This window comes from Cotesia glomerata, linkage group LG4 (genome assembly GCF_020080835.1).
Source record: "Cotesia glomerata isolate CgM1 linkage group LG4, MPM_Cglom_v2.3, whole genome shotgun sequence".
In the NCBI taxonomy this organism is placed as follows: domain Eukaryota; kingdom Metazoa; phylum Arthropoda; class Insecta; order Hymenoptera; family Braconidae; genus Cotesia; species Cotesia glomerata.
This window is the reverse complement of record NC_058161.1, coordinates 15,110,252-15,133,009: the sequence shown is the minus strand read 5'-3', so window position 1 is coordinate 15,133,009 and position 22,758 is coordinate 15,110,252. Positions and strand designations below refer to the sequence as shown.

Genomic DNA, 22,758 nt, shown 5'->3' with positions numbered 1-22,758 from the left:
TGTGTATCATCCTATTATTGCTGCTTTTTATATTTTTATTTTATTATTATTTCATAATTGAATGAGCATTAAGTGTCGTGCATTTTTCAATTTTCCAAACTTTTCAAATAATGTTAATAATTCCAAGAATCAATGTAAGCGAGTAAAAGAGTTAGAAATAATAGAGTAAAGACACTTAAAGCATAGAAGCCTGTTCAGAAGAAAGAGAAAAAGTGATTAAGAAAAGAAAGAAAGAAAGAAAGGCTGCCGCTATGCAAGCGCGGTCTCTATAAACAGCCCGATTTGGAATCCTTATAAAGTTAAACTCCTATAAATTTGACTTCGAGAGAGAGGGAAAGCTATTCTTGTCTTCTTTCGCTCGTCTGCTAGTATAGTCACCTTCAATTCGAATTCCGAAAGCTTCGCTTCGAATTAATAAAAGTTCCACTGTAAGCCATTTTATGGTCCAGTTTGAGCAGTTCAGTTCAAGCTGTTGAGCAGGGTAGTGCATCTAGCCGAGAGAGAAGTCTACAAAAGTTACTGTAATATGCTTTTGTATCCCGTACGTATTGTCCCATTTGCAATTTCGGAGAAGAGTATTCCTGTAGAAATTGTAGAAAAGTTATTTAATTCGTATTTAGCATGTGTGCTGAGATAGGGTTGCTTTGTCTTGTCTCAATGAAAAGTAGGTTTTTTTGACGCAACACCCCCACGGAAAAAATTTATAATTAGAGTATAAAAAAAATATATTTCATTTTATACACAAAATATATGTGAAATATATTTGAATTATATTCAAAATATACTTGCATATATTTTAAGTATATTTCAAATGTAAGCAAATTATATTCGGTTTACTGAACTTTTGGCCGTTTTTGGTATATGAGAAATATATTCCAAATAAAATTAAAATATATTATTAATATATTTATTATATATGATAAATATAAGTTATGGAATATAATCGAAATATATGAGAAATAAACTCACTGTATGTGAAAAATATAAGCTGCAAAATATATTCGAATTATAATTTGTTGATGTAACAAATATACGAAAATTATATTTGAAATATGTACTAAAATTTTAAATGTCTGAAATTTTTGGATGCACTAGAAACTGACCAGAACCAATGTTCATTTATATGAATAAGTTATCTACTGCACGACTCATGACGCATATATTTTAACTATAATTTCCGTATATTTTCATTATACTTTTCATATAAAAAAATTATAATTCGGATATATTTTGAATATATTTTACAGTTTGTATTTTTCATACACAGTAAGTATATTTCTCATATGTTCCGGTTATATTTCATAACTTATATTTATCATATAAAATAAATACATTAATAATATATTTTACTTTTATTTGAAATATATTTCTCATATACCAAAAACGGCCAAAAGTTCAGTAAACCGAATATAATTTGCTTACATTTGAAATATACTTGGAATATATGCAAGTATATTTTGAATATAATTCAAATATATTTCACATATATTTTGGGTATAAAATGAAATATATTTTTTTTATATTCTATTTATAAATTTTTTTCGTGGGGGCAACTAGGAAATTTGATTGTGCACTTAAGGAGAGATGCGGCAACACAAACGGAGATGATCCATGAGTCCGGGGTCTCTAAGGGTTTCGAACTTCTTCTGGTTTTGATACAGGGTTCTGTGGGTAGCAGCTAATTTAGTGGCGAAGGGAGTGAGCCTAGACCGTGGACGTAAACGTGAGTCCTGAGTAAGCTGCGTAGAGTATTGAGATAGTGGTTGCAGCTTGTCACAGAGAGAGATAATTAGCGGGACGGAGTAAATACTCTCACATTTGTAATTGGATTCGTATTTGTGTTTGTATTGTTGTGGCAATAAGAATTGAATCGTATGTATCAGTATGTTTACAAGTTTTTGTAAAAAAAACATGGGAGTAGTCAGGGAAGCTTCCTATGACCTTCAAACGTCGAGATCTGATGAAAACTCGATTTTTGCAAAATGGGGTGAGAACAATAACTTCCCGATTTTTGAAAATCTTCAATTTTTTTAGCGGGAAGTTAAAAATTTATTTGAATCAAGTAAATAATTTTAAAGTATTTCGTATTCTTCATTTAAGTTTAAAAATTCGTAAACCAAGAAATATTCTTCTTGGATTAAAAAAATTTTTTTTAATTCAAAAATTTTTCGTCTTGATTCAAGACTATTAACCTTATCGAAATTATTTTATTAGGTTATGAATTTTTTTTCTTAATTCAAGTTAATTTTTTTTTTAGTTTATGTATGTAAATATTTTTTAACTTTTGAGTAGCTTGACTGATCAAAACACGGGTTGAGGCATTCCAATTAAATTTGTCGGAATTGCAAAAATAAAATTAAAAAAAAATTTTTTTCTAGCATAACTTCTCAACTGCAATACAGATCGAATCTTAAATTAAATCGGCTCTTCTATTCAAAATAAAACATCGATTGCTTTAAGAAGCCTCAAAAATTATAGAAATTAATATTAAAATAGTTACCTTATAACCATCAAGATTAATTGTATTGTTCGCTTGGACATTTATTAAAACTAATATTGCTATAATGTGCCTCACTTAAGCATTAATAATGACTCTTAACATGAGCATTGTCAAAGGATTAGTCGTAATTCATAATTAACCAGAGCGTAATTGAATTTATAATTCTATATTCATGCAAAGACAATTGGTTAACTTGAGCGGCTCAAAAATAACTGTGTATGGTATAGATGATAACGTGTCACTAATTACACTCATACTCACGTACAACTCGCTTATTATTCTCATTTGTGCTCAGCTTCCTGATATGTATGCCAGTTATTCTAAAATTTACTTCATAAAATTTAATAAGCTTCAACTGTGTTAGAACTCAAAAAAATAAATTAAAAAAACTAATCTCTGCTCATATTCTTTAATCATAATTGCACTCTCATATACAATTGCGCGTAATTCGAACTCGAACTTAACTCGACAGATTGGTATAATGTAAATTTTCTACAACTTCTTGTGTCAGAAGTGATGTGACAATAGAAATATTATATATTCAAATATTCATATTTTTAACTTCCCGCTAAGAAAATTAAAAATTTTCAAAAATCGGGAAGTTATTGGTTTTACCCCGTTTTTCGAAAATCGAGTTTTCATCGGATCTCGACGTTTCGAGGTCCTATGAAGTTTTCCTGACTATTTTCACGATGATGTCCGTACGTCTGTGTGTGTGTGTATGTGTGTGTGTGTGTGTGTGTGTGTGTGTGTGTGTGTGTGTGTGTGTGTGTGTGTGTGTGTGTGTGTGTGTATGTGTGTGTGTGTGTGTGAGTGGATATACCCGCATGAAAAAACTATATATGGCTGAACATACATGGAAAGTTATATGGGGAATATGTGATCATATATAGCGGCAAAATTATATATATGAAATAATAAATGTTTCGTTAATATAATGAAGATATATTTGATTCAATATAAGTTCAAATATATTAGTGCCGTATATTACTTAGTATATGTTATAAAATATACTATTATTATATAAAAATTACTTATATAGAAAACTATATAATAGATAAATATATTTTTCGTAAAATATATGTTGAGATAGATTATGACTGTATACTTTGGCTGTCACTATGTCTGTGTGTGTGTGTGTGTGTGTGTGTGTGTGTGTGTGTGTGTGTGTGTGTGTGTGTGTGTGTGTGTGTGTGTGTGTGTGTGTAAACCTCTCGTAACTTTTGAATGGCTTGACCGATTTCATCGCGGTTGGTGTCATTCAAAAGGGCTTCACCAAATTTAGATTTTCTGTAAGTTCGAATCGATTCGGACCAGTAGATTTCGAGAAATTGCAAAAAAAGTGAAAAAAAAGTGTCAAAAAAAGTTGTTTTTTTTTTTTCATTTTTTTTAAATATCTCCGAATTGGCTGAACCGATCAAATTCAAAAACTCATCAGCTCTTAACCTTGAAATCCCGCTTCGATCGCCACATAGAGCGCCAGAATCGGTTGATGCGTTCGTGAGATATCGTTGTCGAAAAAAATCGAAAAAAGTGTTTTTTTGTAATAACTCCAAAATTTTCCATCAGATCAATTTTTTTGTTCAGAATCATTTATAGAACTCAAAAAATCACATCGATCGCCGTCTACCGCGTGAAAATCGGTTGATTTATTAAAAAGTTACAGCAGTTTGAAAATTAGAAAAATCGTGTTTCATCGAATTTTGATGACTTTTGAGCTCGAAGAGCTCAAAAGCATAGCAAAGCTATCTCTTTGAGCTCGGAGAGCTCAAAATAACACATAAATTGTATTTTTGAGCTCGAAGAGCTCGAAAACATCATTAGTGCAATTTTAAGCGCCTAGGTATGGAATTAGCGGGAAGTTGCAGGGATGGCCTTCAGGGACAACCGTTTTTCTAATTTTTTTTTTCAACTTATCAAGCAATTTTTCTCAGGAAAGTTATGGAAACAAATTTATATATTGGAGAATTAGTTAAGAATAATAATTTTTCACAATCATTTGGTATTGTCGAAACTTATCATTCATTATGTTGAAAAAATATTGATATCCATCACACAGTTTTGATGAACAAGTAAATAAACTCAGCTCTAAAGATAATGAGTTTATGAAACTTCTAGACGGATCAATAAAAGATGACAACTCTCAGCCTCTGTTTGTATAATGAAGTTCCATGATTACCTAATAAATAATCTTGTTATACTATCTTATCAGTTGTTTAATAGTGAAAATTATAAGTTTTCAATGTTTATGAAGATTACTTATTCCATCAAAAGTCTTTGTACTAACCAAAATGTCATATTATTGCTTTTATATTGAGATTTTATTATTATGAAATTATCACAAGTATTGACAATTTAACAAGTATTGACAAGTAAACTTGTCGCACTCAAATAATAGTTTCATTTATGAAAAAACTCACCGAACCCAGAACCTTTCGAATTTAGTGTGCGTGGTTGCAAAATATTTTACTTTTAATGAAATTCGTAAAATCTATTTACTAGGACTTAAAAAAAATTGAAATACACAATGACGCACACAAAGTATGTTCTAAAATTTTTTTTTTAATTTTTAAATTTACAATAAAATTTTTTTTAATTTCCGAAAATCATAAACAATCATATCGGTTACTTGGATTTTTTTATTTTTTTATTTTGTAAAGAAAAAAAAAATTTTTTTTTTTCTAATAGTCTTATGAACGTGGACTTGGCGCGATCCACAGATTCGGTAGAATCTGGCGCCAAGTTCCGTTCAAATCCGTTGTAAACGGAGCGCCAGACTACCGACTGTGTTTACTGTAAGCAGAACGGTATTTCGAGGTTGCAAAATTTTATTTAATTATATGGTTCTCCTTTTTCCAAAATAATATATTATAAAAGTAATTTATACTTTATTTTACTGATATTAATTAATTATAATCAATTATAACACTTAATTCACTTAAAATTATTAAATTTTATCAGCACAAACTATAGTAAGCCCAGAAATTTCGATCCTGACTTTTTTTCGATGGGGAATATCAGCGCTACAGACTAGATGAAATAAAAATGTGTAGTAATCCTTCCTATAGACACGCAACTACAGTAAAAAGTGATTTATAGCTTGCATCTATGGCCGCCAGGGTGCACTGGAATTACATCTACATAAACTGTAGCTTTAAGGGGATAGTTTGCAGTAAAAAATGCAGTCAACACGAGATTTAAGTTGTTATCAATTGTAAATTTTAATTATAATTACAAAAAATACTAAAATCCGAACACAAACAGTTTCCCTGTAAAAAGCCCCCCCAAGTCCACGTTCATAAGACTATTAGGAAAAAAAATTTTTTTTTTCTTTACAAAAAGATACAAAATAAAAAAATAAAAAAATCCGAGTAACCGATATGATTGTTTATGATTTTCGGAAATTAAAAAAAATTTTTTTGTAAATTTAAAAATTAAAAAAAAATTTTAGAACGTACTTGGTGTGCGTCATTGTGTATTTCAATTTTTTTAAAGTCCTAGTAAATAGATTTTACGAATTTCATTAAAAGTAAAATATTTTGCAACCGCGCAAACTAAATACGTTCTAAAATTTTTTTTTTAATTTTTAAATTTACGATAAAATTTTTTTTTAATTTCCGAAAATCATAAACAATCATATCGGTTACTCGGATTTTTTAATTTTTTTATTTTGTATCTTTTTGTAAAGAAAAAAAAAATTTTTTTTCCTAATAGTCTTATGAACGTGGACTTGGTGCGACTTTTTTACAGTGAAACTGTTTTTGTTCGGATTTTTTTTACAGTGAAACTGTTTTTGTTCGGATTTTAGTATTTTTTGTAATTATAATGAAAATTTACAATTGGTACCAACTTAAATCTCGCGTTGACTGCATTTTTTCCTGTAAACTATCCCCTTGAAGCTACAGTTTATGTAGATGTAATTCCAGTGTACCCTGGCGGCCGTAAATGTAAGCTGTGAATTACTTTTTTTAATTGTAGTTGCGTATCTATAGGAGGATTACTACACATTTTTATTTTATCTAGTCTGTGGCGCTGACCTTTCTCCATCAAAAAAAAGTCAGGATCGAAATTTGTGAGCGAGCTATAGTATGTGCTGATAAAATTTAATAATTTCAAGTAAATAAATTGTTATAAGTGAATATAATTAATTAATACGGTGAAATAAATTATAAATTCTTGTTATGATAAACAAATTGGGTAAAAAAAGTACCGTAGAATTAAATAAAATTTCGCAGCCTCAAAAAACCGTTCTGCTTACAGTAAACACAGTCGGTAGTCTGGCGCTCCGTTTACAACAGATTTGAACGGAACTTGGCGCCAGATTCTACCGAATCTGTGGATAATTGGATATTACCATAAACTTTTGAGCGTGTAGAGTCAATATTTAATTTCTGAATGCAAAATTATTGTGAATTAAGGTAAAAGCCCCAATATATGATCATGTACCAGTATATGATCACTCCATGTATTTGTATACCTATATTTGTGAATATAGATATACAAATACATGGAGTGATCATATACTGGTACGTGATCATCTATTGGGGCTTTTACCTTATACATTTACACGGTTGACGGTGTAAAAATATTAAATTTACACCCCCTACATTTAACACGGTATTTGATGTAATTTTCACATGAAAATTTTTACACCGACTCATTTACACTTCACCGGATCCAAAAAATTTTTCACTAGTATATTTATCAATTGCTACTTGAACTAATGCATAGTTCAAGTAACTACAAAAAAAGTTCAGAAATTTAAATTATATTTTTATACTTGTGACGGTATAATTCACTTAACTATGGAGATTTCTTTTAGTGTGTGGAATATCTGAAAATTTACGTGAAAGCTTGCGTCAGCTGGTATAAAATACATAAAAAATTCAAGCAAATCAAAAATTAAAATTTTTTCAATTGTCTGATTTGGGGTTGAGTGCTATCCTTTTATTGACTACTTTTTCTTATTGCCCGCAGCGCGAGCTGCTTGGGCTTGTATGTATATCTATCTATCTATCTATCTATCTATCTATTTATCTATTTATCTATCTATCTATCTATCTATCTATCTATCTATCTATCTATCTATCTATCTATGTATACAAGCCAGGCAGAAGCATCTATACATTTCTACCCCAAGATTAGAAAGATAAAATGGCTTTGGTAGAAAATCTTCAAAGTCAAGTGACTGGAAATATTTTATTTGGGGATTCCCAGGACACGATATCAAAGCATAGAGTAAACTTGCAGTTACACACAAAGAGCCACACACACCCACATATCCACCGATCGTATATAGACACATTTCTAGGACTACCTTCATTGCGCAGGCGTTTATTAACAACTGGAGCTTTTCTACCACGCGGTGGTGACAGTCTCTCTGAAACCGCGAAACTCCCGCCTTAGCTCGATACTACTTTTTGGCAATATATATATGTATGTATATATACATATATGTATACATAAATATGTATATATATTTATTATATATAAAATAAGTACTTAGATTGTCCTGTGCTGTGAACTTGTATTTTTAATAATAATTTCGGATAAAAATAAGGTGCGAAATTTTAATTACAATTATTAACACAATGCTTCTCGAATAATTCCGAGAATGTAGACTTAAAATTGTAATCATTATCTTAGTAGACAAGATTGTCATCCGAGTTTGGATTAAAAAACTTTTTTTTAGTGAGGGATGTAACGCATATGAATTGATAAAATTAAATTTTTTCAATTCATATTTTGGTTGCAGCTGAACAAAAGACTATTAACACGATTCAATATGATTCTATTAAATCACTAAGTTTATTTATTGTTGAGTGTATTGTTTCATTTCATGCATGAAAAGGCTTTAAATTATAACGAACGTAATTTGTAGTAAAGTTGCTTAAATTCTACGATCCTCAATTAAATTATTGCTTTGTGTATTTAATGCACACCTATTTTCAACAAAGCACTATGTTTATTGTGTGCAAAGAAATTTTATAATTAGCAATTGAATGATAAATTATGAACATGATATTATCGTAACTCTACTTAAGCCTCATTTTTTTGATTAACTGATCTTATCTGAGATAAAATTTAATTAATAATTATAATAATAATAATTTAGTTAAATTTGATCTCAAGCTTATGATAGCTTAGAGTGAATTCTGGACCGTATTTTTAAAAAAGATTAAAAAAATTATTAGAATATAGATAAAATCGTTGATCGTTACTTCTTAGATTGAGTCATCATTGTATAAGAATAATTAACTTTTTTTTTTTTTGGTTAAATAAAATGTACATGGTATAAATTAAATAATTTCGATCACCAAAAATTGGAAAATATGTCTTAAAAATTTTTTCAAATTATTTGCTTCCACGACGCGTTAAGAAAAGTTAAAATATTATTTTTGAAGATTTTAATTTTGGAGACAATGAAATTCTTACCTTAAGTCGTTACTAAAATTTATTGAAATAAGTGCAGCGATATTTATTATTTTTTTTTGTATTTTACATGTGAAAACAAATGATTTGAAAAAAAATTTTTAAATATTAATATTTCAAATTTTTATGATATTGAAAAATTTTTTTATCTTTAGCTTGAAAAATTAATATTTTCAAAATTTCTTTTTTCACATTATTATATTTTTGATAAGAATAAAATAATTACAATTTATGGCCATAAATCGGAGTAGTATGATCCCTATTCTTAACAATTACCAATTTTTTAATCCGTAATTTTTTTGCTGAACACAATATTTTCACTTTTACAGCAATTAAAGATTATCCGGTTTTTTATTTTAGAACTTTTTCTATTAAAAAAACTGCGATAATATTGATCGTGGAAGTATGTTACGCATGAATGAATACGATAGTTATTGCTATCCCAAGGGTGAAGTTTATTCTAGTGAATGTGATCTTTTTAAAAAGATATTTGATTTCCTCTGTGTTTATTATAATGGACATAATTTTTATAAATTTTTCTTTATTGTTGAAGTCAAAGTTTGCGCTTTTTACACCAAGCGATATTTTTCAGAAAAATATATATAATTCAGTTAGAAATACCCGCATTTGAATTTTTAATAAAGTCACTTTTTTATTTTATCAATTTTTTTTTTCAAACTCTCAATTACAAAAATAAATCACCTTTCTATTTAATTAAAAAAAATTCTATTACGATGTGATAATTGAATTTGCAGCACTTAGAATCAGAAAAAGTTTTTTTCCGTATGTTTTTATTTTATTTTTTGAAAAGTTCAATCTTTCGAGGTCGTCAAGTCGCTAAGAACGATTAAAAAAGTTTAACTGGATATCCCGAGGCTAAAAAGGCTAAAAAGCCTCATGAACGAAAACTTTTTTTTCAATGAATTTGATTTTCTTGAGTAGAAAAAAAAATTAAATTAGATTGAAGAAAAGCTGACTTACAACAAAAAAAAAAAATAAAAAAGCAATAATAGGGAAAGTATTAAATTAATTTATATGAAAGATAATATACTACTTCAAGTATAACTTCTAACTATGTGAGAAGGGAGGTGTAACGCGGCTTGTCATTTCGATAGCACCCGGTATCCTTGAGGGGATGAAACAACACATTTATTCTTCTCTGGGTAATTGATTTGAACGAGTTAAAAAATGAGCAAAATCGACTGGTTAGTTTAGAAATAGTGGTTATTTTTCCAAAATATCAAAAATTGCAATGTCCGTAACTTTATTCAGTAACAACTTCCGTTTGAGAGAGATATCTCATTTGATTTAATACACTAAACTCATAATTTATATAATTTAGAGTGATTTATGAAGGTTAATAATCATAGAAAATACAAAAAATCGCTATTTCGGTGATTTTTTCATCGAATAAATTGTTGATGGCAAGAGTAAGCTAATTTTTTTGAATTTGACTTAAATACTGATAAAATAAACGTTAATTAGCATTTCCTATCCAATTAATAATAGTTTGAAGTTAACAATAATAAAATTCGAAATATTCAGCTAGTGAAATCGACTTCCATTTCGGATGCCAAATAGCCGTTTTTTGATTCTATATGTTCCACTGATATTGTTTCCATACCCTGATGTTAGAAAAAAAAAAAAACAGATTTTAACGAAATTGAAATATTTTGTTAACTTTTTAAAAGTGGGATGATTGAATCATATTCTTTCTGACCATAAAAGCAACATGACTGATTTTTTAAAATATGTTAACTTAGTTTAAGTCTTAAAGCTTTTTAAAAATAAAATAATTAGGAAAAAAAATAATTTTTTAAACGTGTCAGTTTTTCAGCTTAAAAATTTTTAACTTCCCGCTAAGAAAATTGAAAATTTTCAAAAATCGGAAAGTTATTGGTTTTACTCCGTTTTTCGAAAATCAAGTTTTCATCAGATCTCGACGTTTTGAAGTCCTAGTGTGTGTGTGTGTGTGTGTGTGTGTGTGTGTGTTTGTGTGTGTAAGTATGTAAACCTCTTATAACTTTTGAACGGTTAAACCGATTCCATCGTAATTGGTGCCACTCGAAAGGGCTTGGCCAAACTGAGATTTTGAATACAATTTGGACTGATTCGGACCGATAGATTTCGAAAAATCTAAAAAAAACTGAAAAAAAAAATTTTTTTCAAAAGTGGTTTTTTTGGAATAACTTTTAAATGGCTTTATTAATCAACTCCAAAAACTAATCACCTCTTAACATAAAAAAACCACGTCGATTGCCGCTAATCCGGTCAAAATTGGTTGATTCGTTCGAGAGAGATATCGTGCAGGAAAGAAAACCCAAAAAAGTGTTTTTTCGGAATTACTCCGAAATTTCTAGTTTGACCAATTGAAACTTAGAAATTCTTTATGAAGCTTAAAAAACTGCGTAGAATGCCGCCAACCGTGTAAAAATCGGTTCATTTATTCAAAAGTTATTGCGGTTTGAAAATTCAAAAAATAGTCTTCTATGAAACTTTTATCAGACTTTTGATCTCAAAGAGCTCAAAAGCATAGAAAAGGTATCTTTTTGAGCTTGAAGAGCTCAAAACAACACATAGATTGTATTTTTGAGCTCGAAGAGCTCAAAAACTTCCTAGGTGCAATTTTAAGCGCCCAGGTATTAACGGAATTAGCGGGAAGTTGTAGAGATGGCCTTTAAGGTCAACCGTTTTCCTAATTTTTTTTTTGATGGAATTATACAAATTTGGTTGAAATTGTTTTTTTTTTTTTTTTTTTTTTTTTCTATATGAATAATATTTATAAACACTACACGGAAAAAAGTAAACTGTAATTAATAATAGTTGATTTATAATAAGTAATGATAAACTGCTAAAAATTACCATTTCAAACAGTAAAATCGTGATTTTACTATTCACTTTATAATATTTATCATTTAAATGCTACAATTTATTCTTTAAATGGAAGAAAATACTATTTCAAACAGTAATATTCGCTATGTGAATGTCTAAAATGTTAAAGTATAATAATTAAGAATTTTGACTGTGATATTTATCATTTCGTACCTAAAAAATGATGTTATGATATGTAAAAAGTATGAAATAAAGTTACTAAATTTCTAATACAAGCAACGTCAATATTTACAAAGTAAAATGGTAAATTTTAAACGCAACGCTAAAAACCAAACTATAATTATTGATCTGCTTGGACTGGTAAAATGTACATTTTAAAAGTATAATTTTTACTATTTCAGATGTTAAACTCTCCCAGAGTGAGACCCGCTTCTCCTTATCTGAGTTCCCCTTCTCCTCATAATATGGACTATATATTGAAATGGCAATTTTTACTGTTTGAAACTGTAATTTTTTAAGATGAGAGAGTTGTTATTTACTATAGTGACAGCTACTAATCACTTATTTTCGATATTAAATTATAAATTGTGGCTTTTACACTTTCTACATTAAATTCTGTAATATTTATATTTTTGCCACCCCGATATCCGCTGTACTGTTTGCAACTATAAAAATTAACCGGAGTCCGAGTGAATTTTACAGTTTACTTTTTTCCGTGTATAAATCGATTCACTGATTGGGACAAATTTTATTTACGATTTTCAGAAAACTAATTGAAAGATCTTTTATGATACTAATTTTAAATATGCTGTGAAAACAAATAATTTGATGAAAAAAAATTTTGATATTTTATGACCAAATTAGAGTATTTCTTATTCCCAAATAATTGCCATAGATTTCAACAATTTGTCTGATAAATTATTGTTATTGAATAATTATTAGTTAACTTAAATTATCTAAATTTATAACGATTAAATACTTATAAGTTATTTTCACTATTGTAAAGATATATTACGAATTTATTTTGTGAGATTATAAAATTAATAATAAAGTTTAAAAAATACAATGGTAGTGAGAATTGAGTAAAAAAGTATCCGTGATCTATTGATAAATAATCGTAAGTGTTTCTTAAAAATTTTAGACAACTTATCATTTTTCATGTGATATTTATCCTCAGATCGCAAGTGAATAACATTGTACTTCACGCATAATAACGGATCGTACACAAAACGACATCGAAGACTGGTATGTAATATTCGATCTTATTATTTTGGCTCATTTTAAACTACACTGGTAGAAAACATCTTGATGCAAGAGAAATAATTTTGATTTAAGAAAATTATTTTTATGATAATCGGTTGTCACGCTTTATAAACTTCTGGTCTTGAATCTCATCATCATGACTTAAGCGACTAATATATTCAATCAATATTTATTGCCACTTGAGTCAAGAGTAAGTCAAATTCTTCATCCAGCAAAATTTCTCAAAAACTAATAATAGTTTCATTTTCCTTTAACAACTTTATATTCTTGGTACAAGAAAAAATTTCTTCATTGAATAGAACAAAAAAAATAATGTAGGTGATTCTATTCTCTGTGATTTTTCATGTCCTGTACCTTTTGCTCTAACTGGTCATGTATGATCACTGTACCAAATTAACTTTTATGTCAATACGACCCTTAGCACGACATTTAATCACTTTTTTTTATCCTATGAGAGTTGAAGTCGAAAGGTAACTGGTAATACTTTACTTAAATGTCAGTATTGTGTCGTGTATTTTTTTTTTTTTTTTTTTTATATATAGCATTTGCGGATGAATGTTTTTTTTTACCATATTGAATAACTGAAAGTAATTACCTAATAAATTCTAATATTCATATTTGGACTCAAAAAAAATTACAAACTTTTTTGATATTTCAATTTAAAAATTAAATTCCGGTTCGATGACTTTTGTTCTCGGATCTAAGTAAATTTAAAAATTTGAATTTTGTATAAGAGCTGCGTCATCAGCCACGAGAATAATGAAACTAAGACCAGGTCAGGTTGAAAGTATGTTAACTTAGTATGTTTTCGAAAATAACGCGCATAAAAAAGTTCAAGAAATTGGTGTCATAACAAAATTGAATTTTTAAAACGGTATGTCATAAATTCACTCGTCAGTATACTGAAATTAGTGAACTGAATCAGGTATTGGCTTTTTAACTTCCCGCTAAGAAAATTGAAAATTTTCAAAAATCGGAAAGTTATTGGTTTTACCCCGTTTTTCGAAAATCGAGTTTTCATCGGATCTCGACGTTTCGAGGTCCTAGGAAGCTTTCCTGACTATTTTCACGATGATGTCCGTACGTCTGTGTGTGTGTGTGTGTGTGTGTGTGTGTGTGTGTGTGTGTGTGTGTGTGTGTGTGTGTGTAAGTATGTGAACCGCTTATAACTTTTGAACGGCTTGACCAATTTCATCGGGGTTGGTGCCATTCGAAAGGGCTTGACCAAACTTAGATTTTGAGAACTATTTGGACCGATTTAGATAAATAGATTTTGAGAAATCTTCGAAAAACTGAAAAAAAAATTTTTTTCGAATGTGGTTTTTTTGGAATAACTTTTAAACGGCTCGATGGTTCAACTCCAAAAACTAACCAGCTATTAAACTCAAAAAACCACGTTGATCGCCACCAGTCCGGTCAAAATCGGTTGATTCGTTCGAGAGATATCGTGAACGAAAGAAAACCGAAAAAAGTGTTTTTTTGGAATAACTCCGAAATTCCTAGCGTGATCAATTTAAACTTTGAGATTCTTTGTGAGGCTTGAAAAACTGCGTCGAATTCTGCCAACCGCGTGAAAATTGGTTTATTCATTCAAATTGCGGTTGAAAAATTCAAAAAATAGTGTCTTATCAAATCTCTATCAGACTTTTGAGCTCGAAGAGCTCAAAAGCATAGGAAAACAATCTCTTAGAGCTCGGAGAGCTTAAAATAACTCATAAATTGTATTTTTGAGCTCTTCGAGCTCAAAAACGTCATTGGTGCAATTTAAAGCGCCTAAGTATGGAATTAGCGGGAAGTTGCAGGGATGATGGCCTTCAAGGTCAACCGTTTTCCTAATTTTTTTTTCTTTTATTTAGTAGCACTATTTTTTTGTGCATTTATTTTTCTATAAAATAGAAATAAAAAAAAAAGAAATAGTTTGATGAAAATTTTAAAAAATTCTTATCGAAAAAGCAAAAGTTAAAATGGATTCACCCATATATTGTATTTTTCAAAGGTATTTTTCATGTTACAGCTGTAACAAAAATTATTTAATTTTATTTTTTAAATTGGGCCAGAGGTTAAATCGACCAATACTTGATAATGTAATTCATTTAATGATAAAGGAGCTTAAGTATTCACTAGTTTGGAATTCGATCTATTTATTCGAAGTCAACATTGCAAGTGCTTTGAATAGTTGCTGTGATCGATTGGTTAATGGTTATTGAGAACGAAATAATCACAGGATTGCTTGGTCCGTGGTATACAATACAGTCTTCGATAGGATGCACTACATATCACTTAATAGGTATACCAGATGGTACGCTTACAAGTCGGTAGATATTGGTAACTATTCTACGACTGACACTACCTTTATAATTCAACTTTTTATTTCAAAAAGATACCAGATTATTTGTCAATTTTACATTGAAAGTGATTTTTTTGTTTTTGATTAGTGAGACGGAAATGTGATTATATTATGTATTGGAATAGAATCGATTTTTAGTAGAATAGAATAATAGCATTAATTTGAAAACAACCAGTTTATATTATGGATTTCCAGTGTAATTTCGAATTAAAAATACTCAATTGATGTCAAAATAGATTGATAGCGAATTAATATAAATAAACAAATTAAATAAATTGTCCAAACAAAAGTAAACGATTAATAGATTTGTGATAACGTGGCGCACTAAGACTGATCACTTTTTGGAATTTTTATAAAAATCGACATCTATATCTATACCATACGAATTTATTTATATTATAAATCTACAATTTCTTATTTTTGTTTTGGACATAGTTATAATTCATTAACTGCATCTCTAATTAAGATAAAAAAATAAGCTAACTTTTTGATCAATTTTAAATCGTGACATCTAGAGACAGAGAAAATACTACACATTGTTAAAAATTTTTTGGACGAGGTGTAGTGTAAATGAGTCAGTGTAGAAATTTTCGTGTGAAAATTACACCAAATAACGTATTGAATGCAGGGGGTGTAAATTTAATATCTTTACATTGTCAACCGTGTAAATGTATAATTTTATTTTATTTTATTTTTATTTTATTTCCTTTATTAAAACCCAACAGCCCATAGGGCCAATGACAGGGTAACTTAAATGATACATAGTTGAAGATACAGACAGAGTGTTAACAATATTAAATAATATACTAAATGACTCAATATAAACCAAGCTTTAATTCTTAGGTACTAATTATCTTAATTTCTTATATTAATCAATTTAACAAAATTTACGACTCATTTTTGACCAGAAGCCAGTGGAGAGAAAAAACAATTTATTTATTTTAATTCGATTGTCAACAATTATTATTATTATTATTATTATTATTATTATTATTATTATTACGCATGTACATGAGTATAGATGTAATGGAGCCAGTGGTCGCGATAATTTTGCGTTCAGAAATTAAATATTGAACCTACACGCTGAAAAATTTATGGTAATCTCCAATTGTCAAATTGTATGGCGCAGCCATTTGTATTTGTAATCATGTGCTTCACTCTTCTGAGATTCTTAAAAAGATATAATTAAAACGCGCGAAATTATTAAAAGAAAAACTTTTTTTATTTTATTTACATATAAACACATTAGTCATGAATATATATAATACTTGTGAAATTATGAAATATATAAAAATAATATAATTACATAATAATATAATTAATATCATGATAGTAATCATTACTATCATGATGGTACTGATGGTAATAGTTATTATTGTAAGATTTTAACTAATAATATGTAAGTGAATCATATTTAAATTATCATCGGAAATTGTAATCATTAAAAATCAATGATGGTAATCGTTGCCATAGACTTCTTAGCGTGTATATTGTTAAATTATTTACAGTAACATATATATAATCAAAATAAATGATTATAAAAATATTAAAATGTTCAACGAACTATTTAATATACAAATAATATTAATATTGTTATTAATTCAGGATAAAAATTAAGTAATTAAAATATTCAATGATTAATTGTAACTCATTAAACAAAAATATATCGAATAACACGATATAGTGTATAAAAAAAAGTAGATTACACCGTGTTAAAATTACACGGATGGAAAATTTACATGGAGCGAATTTTACACCATTATTTCTCACTACACGGCCGTGTAAAGTGCTCCGGGTCCATTTTTACACCAAAATTTTATACAGTGCACGAAAAGAAATTTTATTTAAAAATTATCATTGAATTCACTGTAATCGTGGGGCATAATGCGGTCATTTTATTTATTACCATTTTTGAAACAAAAATTACGAAAAAATTCAGAAATTTTATGGTAGATTTCATAAAATTGATCGAAAACTCAATAAAAGTTAAAAATTATTTCACTTACCGACAAATGATTAGGTCGTGCCATCCGTCCCGCAATTACCGTGAATTTAACGGTAATTTTCAAAGACAATTTCTTTCAGTGTAATGAATACATGAAAAAGTCTTCCATTTAGCAGCCGAAATGGAAGTAGATTTCCTGATAAAATAAAATCAATACACTAGTAATTCAAATACTTCAATCACATTTATAGAATGCCTTTTCCCTAAGTTACCAAAAACTTGTATTATCCTTGAAACGAATGCAATAGTAAAATTTTATTAAATACCTATTATAGACGTGTAGGTTATTTTCAGTCTAGAAAAATGAAATAATATGGAAATTGAAGCTTATTTATATAGAAATAAGATTTTTAGGATTTTTTGACATTTTGGAATTACTCTTATTTCTAAAGTAATCGAGCGACTTAACTCATCTTCGAACTCCAACTAAGATACGTCCAAAGAATGACGTGCTTTGCGCTATGAGGTGTGCAATAATCATATTTTGAATTCTAGTTAATTTAACGTAACTGGTTCAGATTATGCACGTTTATACTACGAAAATATTTTTTTTAATTATGAAAAGTAACAATACTTATTTATTTTCTACTAGGTTGTAACGACCACGTGTTCAACTAAAATAATAATTAATCTCCGGCTCGAAATATGCTCGCCGGAGTCTAGGGTCTTAAACGGGAATCGCGTCAAAAACGTCAAAACATAAATAAACACACTTCATTTTAATTAATAAATCAAAGAAAAAAAAACCTTTTTATTGGCCTAATTGGCTTAATTTAACAAATGAACAATATAAACAATATAAAAAAATTTAAACAAATACAATAATACACTCTATCCACACATACGCGACGGTGAATGAAATAATATGGCATCGTTCGCGGCACTATGACCCTAGTACCATTCAGCCATCGGCACGATTGCTTCCACCTTAGCTTGGGGAGTTGGTCCGCGGCAGGGCCCCAGTCATCCTGAACCAGGTTTTACACCGGCTGGATTTCCTGGTGCCTCTGCAGGCCGGGACCTGAGCAGAGGCCCCTGTCTCCTATGGTAAGAAGCCCAGGATTCCCTATCCAAATCCACGGCCCCCCTATCCGCCACCCGGGGTCGCGCCCGGTCGGCACTCAACCGTGTTACCCGCACCTGTTTATAAAGTTAGGGTAACCCAGGCATACGCGACGGTACTCGCGGTTCAATTGAAATTCGCGGTCTCCATAACACAAGCTGGTTCCCCAGTACCCTCCCCTCCCCCCAGGGTGGCAATCGTCACCCTGGGGGCCCTACGCTGTCCCAGAGGATGAGCGGATAATCTCCTTCTCGTCCCCACCTACTCGAATTATGATCACCTACCGTACCTCAGCTGAAGACCTTGGCACGGGGAGTCGCGCTTTCATCGGGTCGGTACACGACACTTACTTATGTCTCAGCCAGACTCTAGGCAGAGTGTCATCTTCTCGAATTACTGGTGGAATAGCCTTTCTCCACGTAATTCCCCAAGAAAGAATTAATTTTAAAACTTATTTTCCGGAACTTAACAGATTTTTGACAAGAGAGTACAACGGAGCAATTTTCCCCACAGTCACCCTCTATTGAAGCCTTCGCAAGCTCAACAATCGTCGAAAATTTCTAAGTTTTCATTTTCGATTAAATAATTTAGTTGAGTCGCTCGTAATTATTTTGAATTTCAATCATCATTCTGCCATAATTTATCTATTCCGTCGGCCAAATTCTAAGTAGGGGAAGGGGGGGGGGAATGGGCCCCTAGGGGCAAAATGGACCCCCAACATTTTCAACTCTCGAAGTGTTTGGGAGGTATAATGGGCTGATTAGACTTTCATAATCAAAGAATATTTTTCAGTTAAACGCGTTCTAGAATTTTTGAATTATAGAAAAAATTATATAGATAAAGTACGAACTAGGTCGCAAGTTAAATAACAGCATTATTTACTATATTTTTTGTTAAAAAACTATTTGTTTTACAGAAGCTTCCCTGACTATTTTTGCGATAGTGTGTGTGTGTGTGTGTGTGTGTGTGTATGTGTGTGTACGTAAACCTCTCATAACTTTTGAACGGCTTGACCGATTTCATCGGGGTTGGTGCCATTTGAAAGGGCTTGACCGAACTTAGATTTTGACCATAATTTGGATCGATTCAAACCAGTAGATTTTGAGAAATCTGAAAAAAACTTCAAGAAAAAATTTTTTCAAATGTGGTTTTTTTGGAATCACTTTTAAACGGCTCGACCGATCAATTCCAAAAACTAATCAGCTCTTAACATAAAAAAAACACGTCGATTGCCGCTAGCCCGGTCGAAATCGGTTAATTCGTTCGTGAGTTATCGTTAACGAAAAAAATCGAAAAAATCGTTTTTTGGGAATTACTTTGAAATTCCTTGTTCGATCAATTTAAACTTAAAAGTTCTTTATAAAGCTTCAAAAATTGCGTTAAATGCCATCAACCACGTAAAAATCGGTTCATTCATTCAAAAGTTATTACGGTTTAAAAATCGAAAAATAGTGTTTTATTCAACTTCTAGCAGATTTTTGAGCTCCAAGAGCTTAAAAACGTAATAAATGTAGGTTTGTGCGCTTAAGTACAAAATGAGCAGGAAATTGCAGGGATGGCCTTTAGGGTCAACCGTTTTCTTAATTTTTTTTAAATCGGTTAATTCATTTGTGAGATATCGTCAAAAAAATTCTAAAAAATTGTTTTTTTTTTGTGATAAATTTTTATTAACTTCACCAATCGATTCGAAAAACTGATCGGTTTCTAAACTTAGAAACCCGCGTTGATCGCTGTTAACGCGACTGAAATTGGTTGATTAGTTTGAGAGATACCGTTGTCGAAATAATTCAAAAAACGCGTTTTTTTTTAAATGACTCCGACATTTTTTACTTGATTTATTATTGCTTTTGGCGTGAAATGTGGAGCGCTTAGGTATGGAGTTAGCGGGAAGTTGCAGGGATGGCTTTTAGGGTCTATTGTTATCCTAATTTTTTATACTGAATACATAATAAAAAAATTCAAAATATAAAACAAGTAAGAAAAATATTGAGTTTCTTGGAGGGGCCGTTTTACCCCACTTTTCTCAATTTTTTAATATCGATATACTCAAAAAAATTAATACCATAAACTCAGTAAAAGGCCAAAAAAAGTAAAACGAGCTGAAAAACTCATATTATAAAAATTTTTTGAAGGTGGCCCATTTTGCCCAACATTTTTAATTTTTAATTTTTAATGAACAGAGTAAATTGAGGTCAAATACTTGGCAAGGGACTAAAAAAAAGTAAAACCAGAGAAAAACACTAAGGATATCAAGATTTTTTTCTTAAGGGGCCCATTTTGCCCCCCCCCCTTCCCCTATTTATTCTTTAAAATAATTTCTTACAAAATTATTTTCTTTTCCATACTAAATCGGCTTGGGACTTAAAATAATTTCCCGTTGTTTTTAATTCTTTCACAATTATTTTCTTTCACACGCTAGACTCGCTCGGCTTTAAAATAATTTCTCATATTTTTCAAACTAATAATTTCATCAAACTTACAGTAACAATATAATAAATTTTAATAAAATAATACAATAATGAAAGTTATTAATAACCGTCGTGATAAATCATAAAAATTGTTTTTATTAATCTTTAAGCGAATAATAATAATAAACAAAAACTTCTAATACATAAATTAAGTCACCTTCGTGACAAGGTAGATAAGTTCTGTTAGCATATTAATATGTTATGCTAATTTGAAGTCAGTATTTTATTTTTCAGAAATTGCAAAGTATTTTCTTAAGCAGAAAATCTTTTTTAATTGAAGACAATAATTTAAAAAATTGTAGAAGAATTATGAAATAAGAAAATGATATCATTGTTGATTTGGTATGGAATTCTGGATAAGTATTTGTCAATTAAAATTCCGCAATACTATTGACCCTGCCAGGTATTCCTGAAACTCAGTAGATTATTGAGGTATTCAAGCTTGGAGAAATCAATTACGATATTCTTTAAAGCTGTTTATAATTGAAAATTTTATTTTATTTTTTAAACTAATCAACCAATTTTGAATCAATTCGCTCTATTCGCTTCAATTTTTAGGAATAGAGCTATTTAATTGTAGGAATTAATTAGCAGGTCGTCAGAAAGTTATTTCGGAAGAACAACCTTTTTTTCATATTTTTTATTGAAATTTTTTAAAATCTATTCAAGTGAATTCAAAGTTGTTTTTAAGTATATTTTGAATTGAATAATTTTTCTAAAAATGTAGATTTACGTAAATTATGTACAGTACTATTGATAATATATGCACAAGTATATTTACAAATAATTCGAATCCATAAACGATTGTAAGATAAATGTAGAGGTATTTACTTACATTTAGAAAATACACCACTATGCTTGCTATAAAGCTGATCAGTGCATTGCAATTATTATGACAATCGTATTTTCTTAAAGATCTATCGATCGGCAATTCTGGTGTAAGAAAAATTATTGCTTTAATAAATATTATGTTTTCAATTATATTTATCTAATAATAACATTAGAAAAATAAAAACAAAAAAAATTTTTTTTTCAAATTTTTTTTTTGGATAACTTTAAAATTTTTTGACCAACCAACTTGAAATCTTACATATATTTTGTGTGCTTACATAACTGTATAAAGTACTTTGAAATATACTTTTCGATTTGTAAAAAATAGTATAACCTAATTTGTGAAGCTTACTTGGGAAGATAAAATTGTGTAAATAAGAAGTTTAATGATACGGAACCTAAAATGTAGGGTTGATGGTTATAGAACCATTAAGCGTTGAATGCGATGATATACTACTCGAATAGCGATAGAAGTGCAGGAGTTAAGCTACTGTAGTGACAATTGAAAAATGACCGTATATATCGTTGTAAGTTGAGCGTATGTAAGCCGGATGCTTTTAGAGATTTTAATTGGCTCGGGAAGCAATTTTATACGTGGGATAAAATGCTAAACTTTTTTCATAAACTAATAGAGATTGAATAAAATACTACGAACATTAAAGAAAAAAAAAAAAAATTTTAAAACTAAAATTTTTCCGAAATATTTACAAATCTTAAAGAAATGAGCAGTTTGTGAAAAAAAATTAACAAAAAGTGAATTAAAAAATCGAAGATATTTAAATCCCATCTTGAATAATAGCTTAAAAATTTTATTTTGTAGTCTAATGTGACACATATTTATTAAAAAAAACCAAAAATGGGATTATGAAAAGTTGATGATCACGAATTATGAATTTTTTAACCTTAATATACCACTATTTAGTTGCAATTTTGAAAAATCCATATCTTAAGAACATTTGAAAATTAAGGGCTCTAAATTTTCAGGTAAGCTTCTTTTGATACATACAAAAAGATGGC

General features: G+C 29.5%; 1 protein-coding gene and 1 long non-coding RNA gene across 5 annotated transcripts in view; one reads left to right on the top strand and one right to left on the bottom strand.

Annotated features, from left to right (window-relative positions):
* The first annotated feature begins 7,886 nt into the window (after positions 1–7,886).
* LOC123262805 (dopamine receptor 2-like) overlaps positions 7,887–22,758 on the top strand; it is a 58,992-nt gene continuing 44,120 nt past the window's right edge. For 2 of the 4 annotated variants that reach the window (XM_044725240.1, XM_044725237.1), the window contains exons 1-2: positions 7,887–8,060; positions 12,942–13,009. The gene's annotated coding sequence lies outside the window, so the exon portion shown is untranslated. The remainder of the gene's footprint in view (positions 8,061–12,941; positions 13,010–22,758) is intronic. The other 2 variants (XM_044725238.1, XM_044725239.1) reach the window with 2 other exon arrangements.
* On the bottom strand, positions 16,082–22,242 carry LOC123262870. Its single transcript, XR_006509051.1, has 4 exons — positions 22,094–22,242; positions 21,746–21,843; positions 17,381–17,515; positions 16,082–16,544 (listed from the first exon to the last, which is right to left on the bottom strand). It is a non-coding gene; the product is annotated as an uncharacterized LOC123262870 (long non-coding RNA).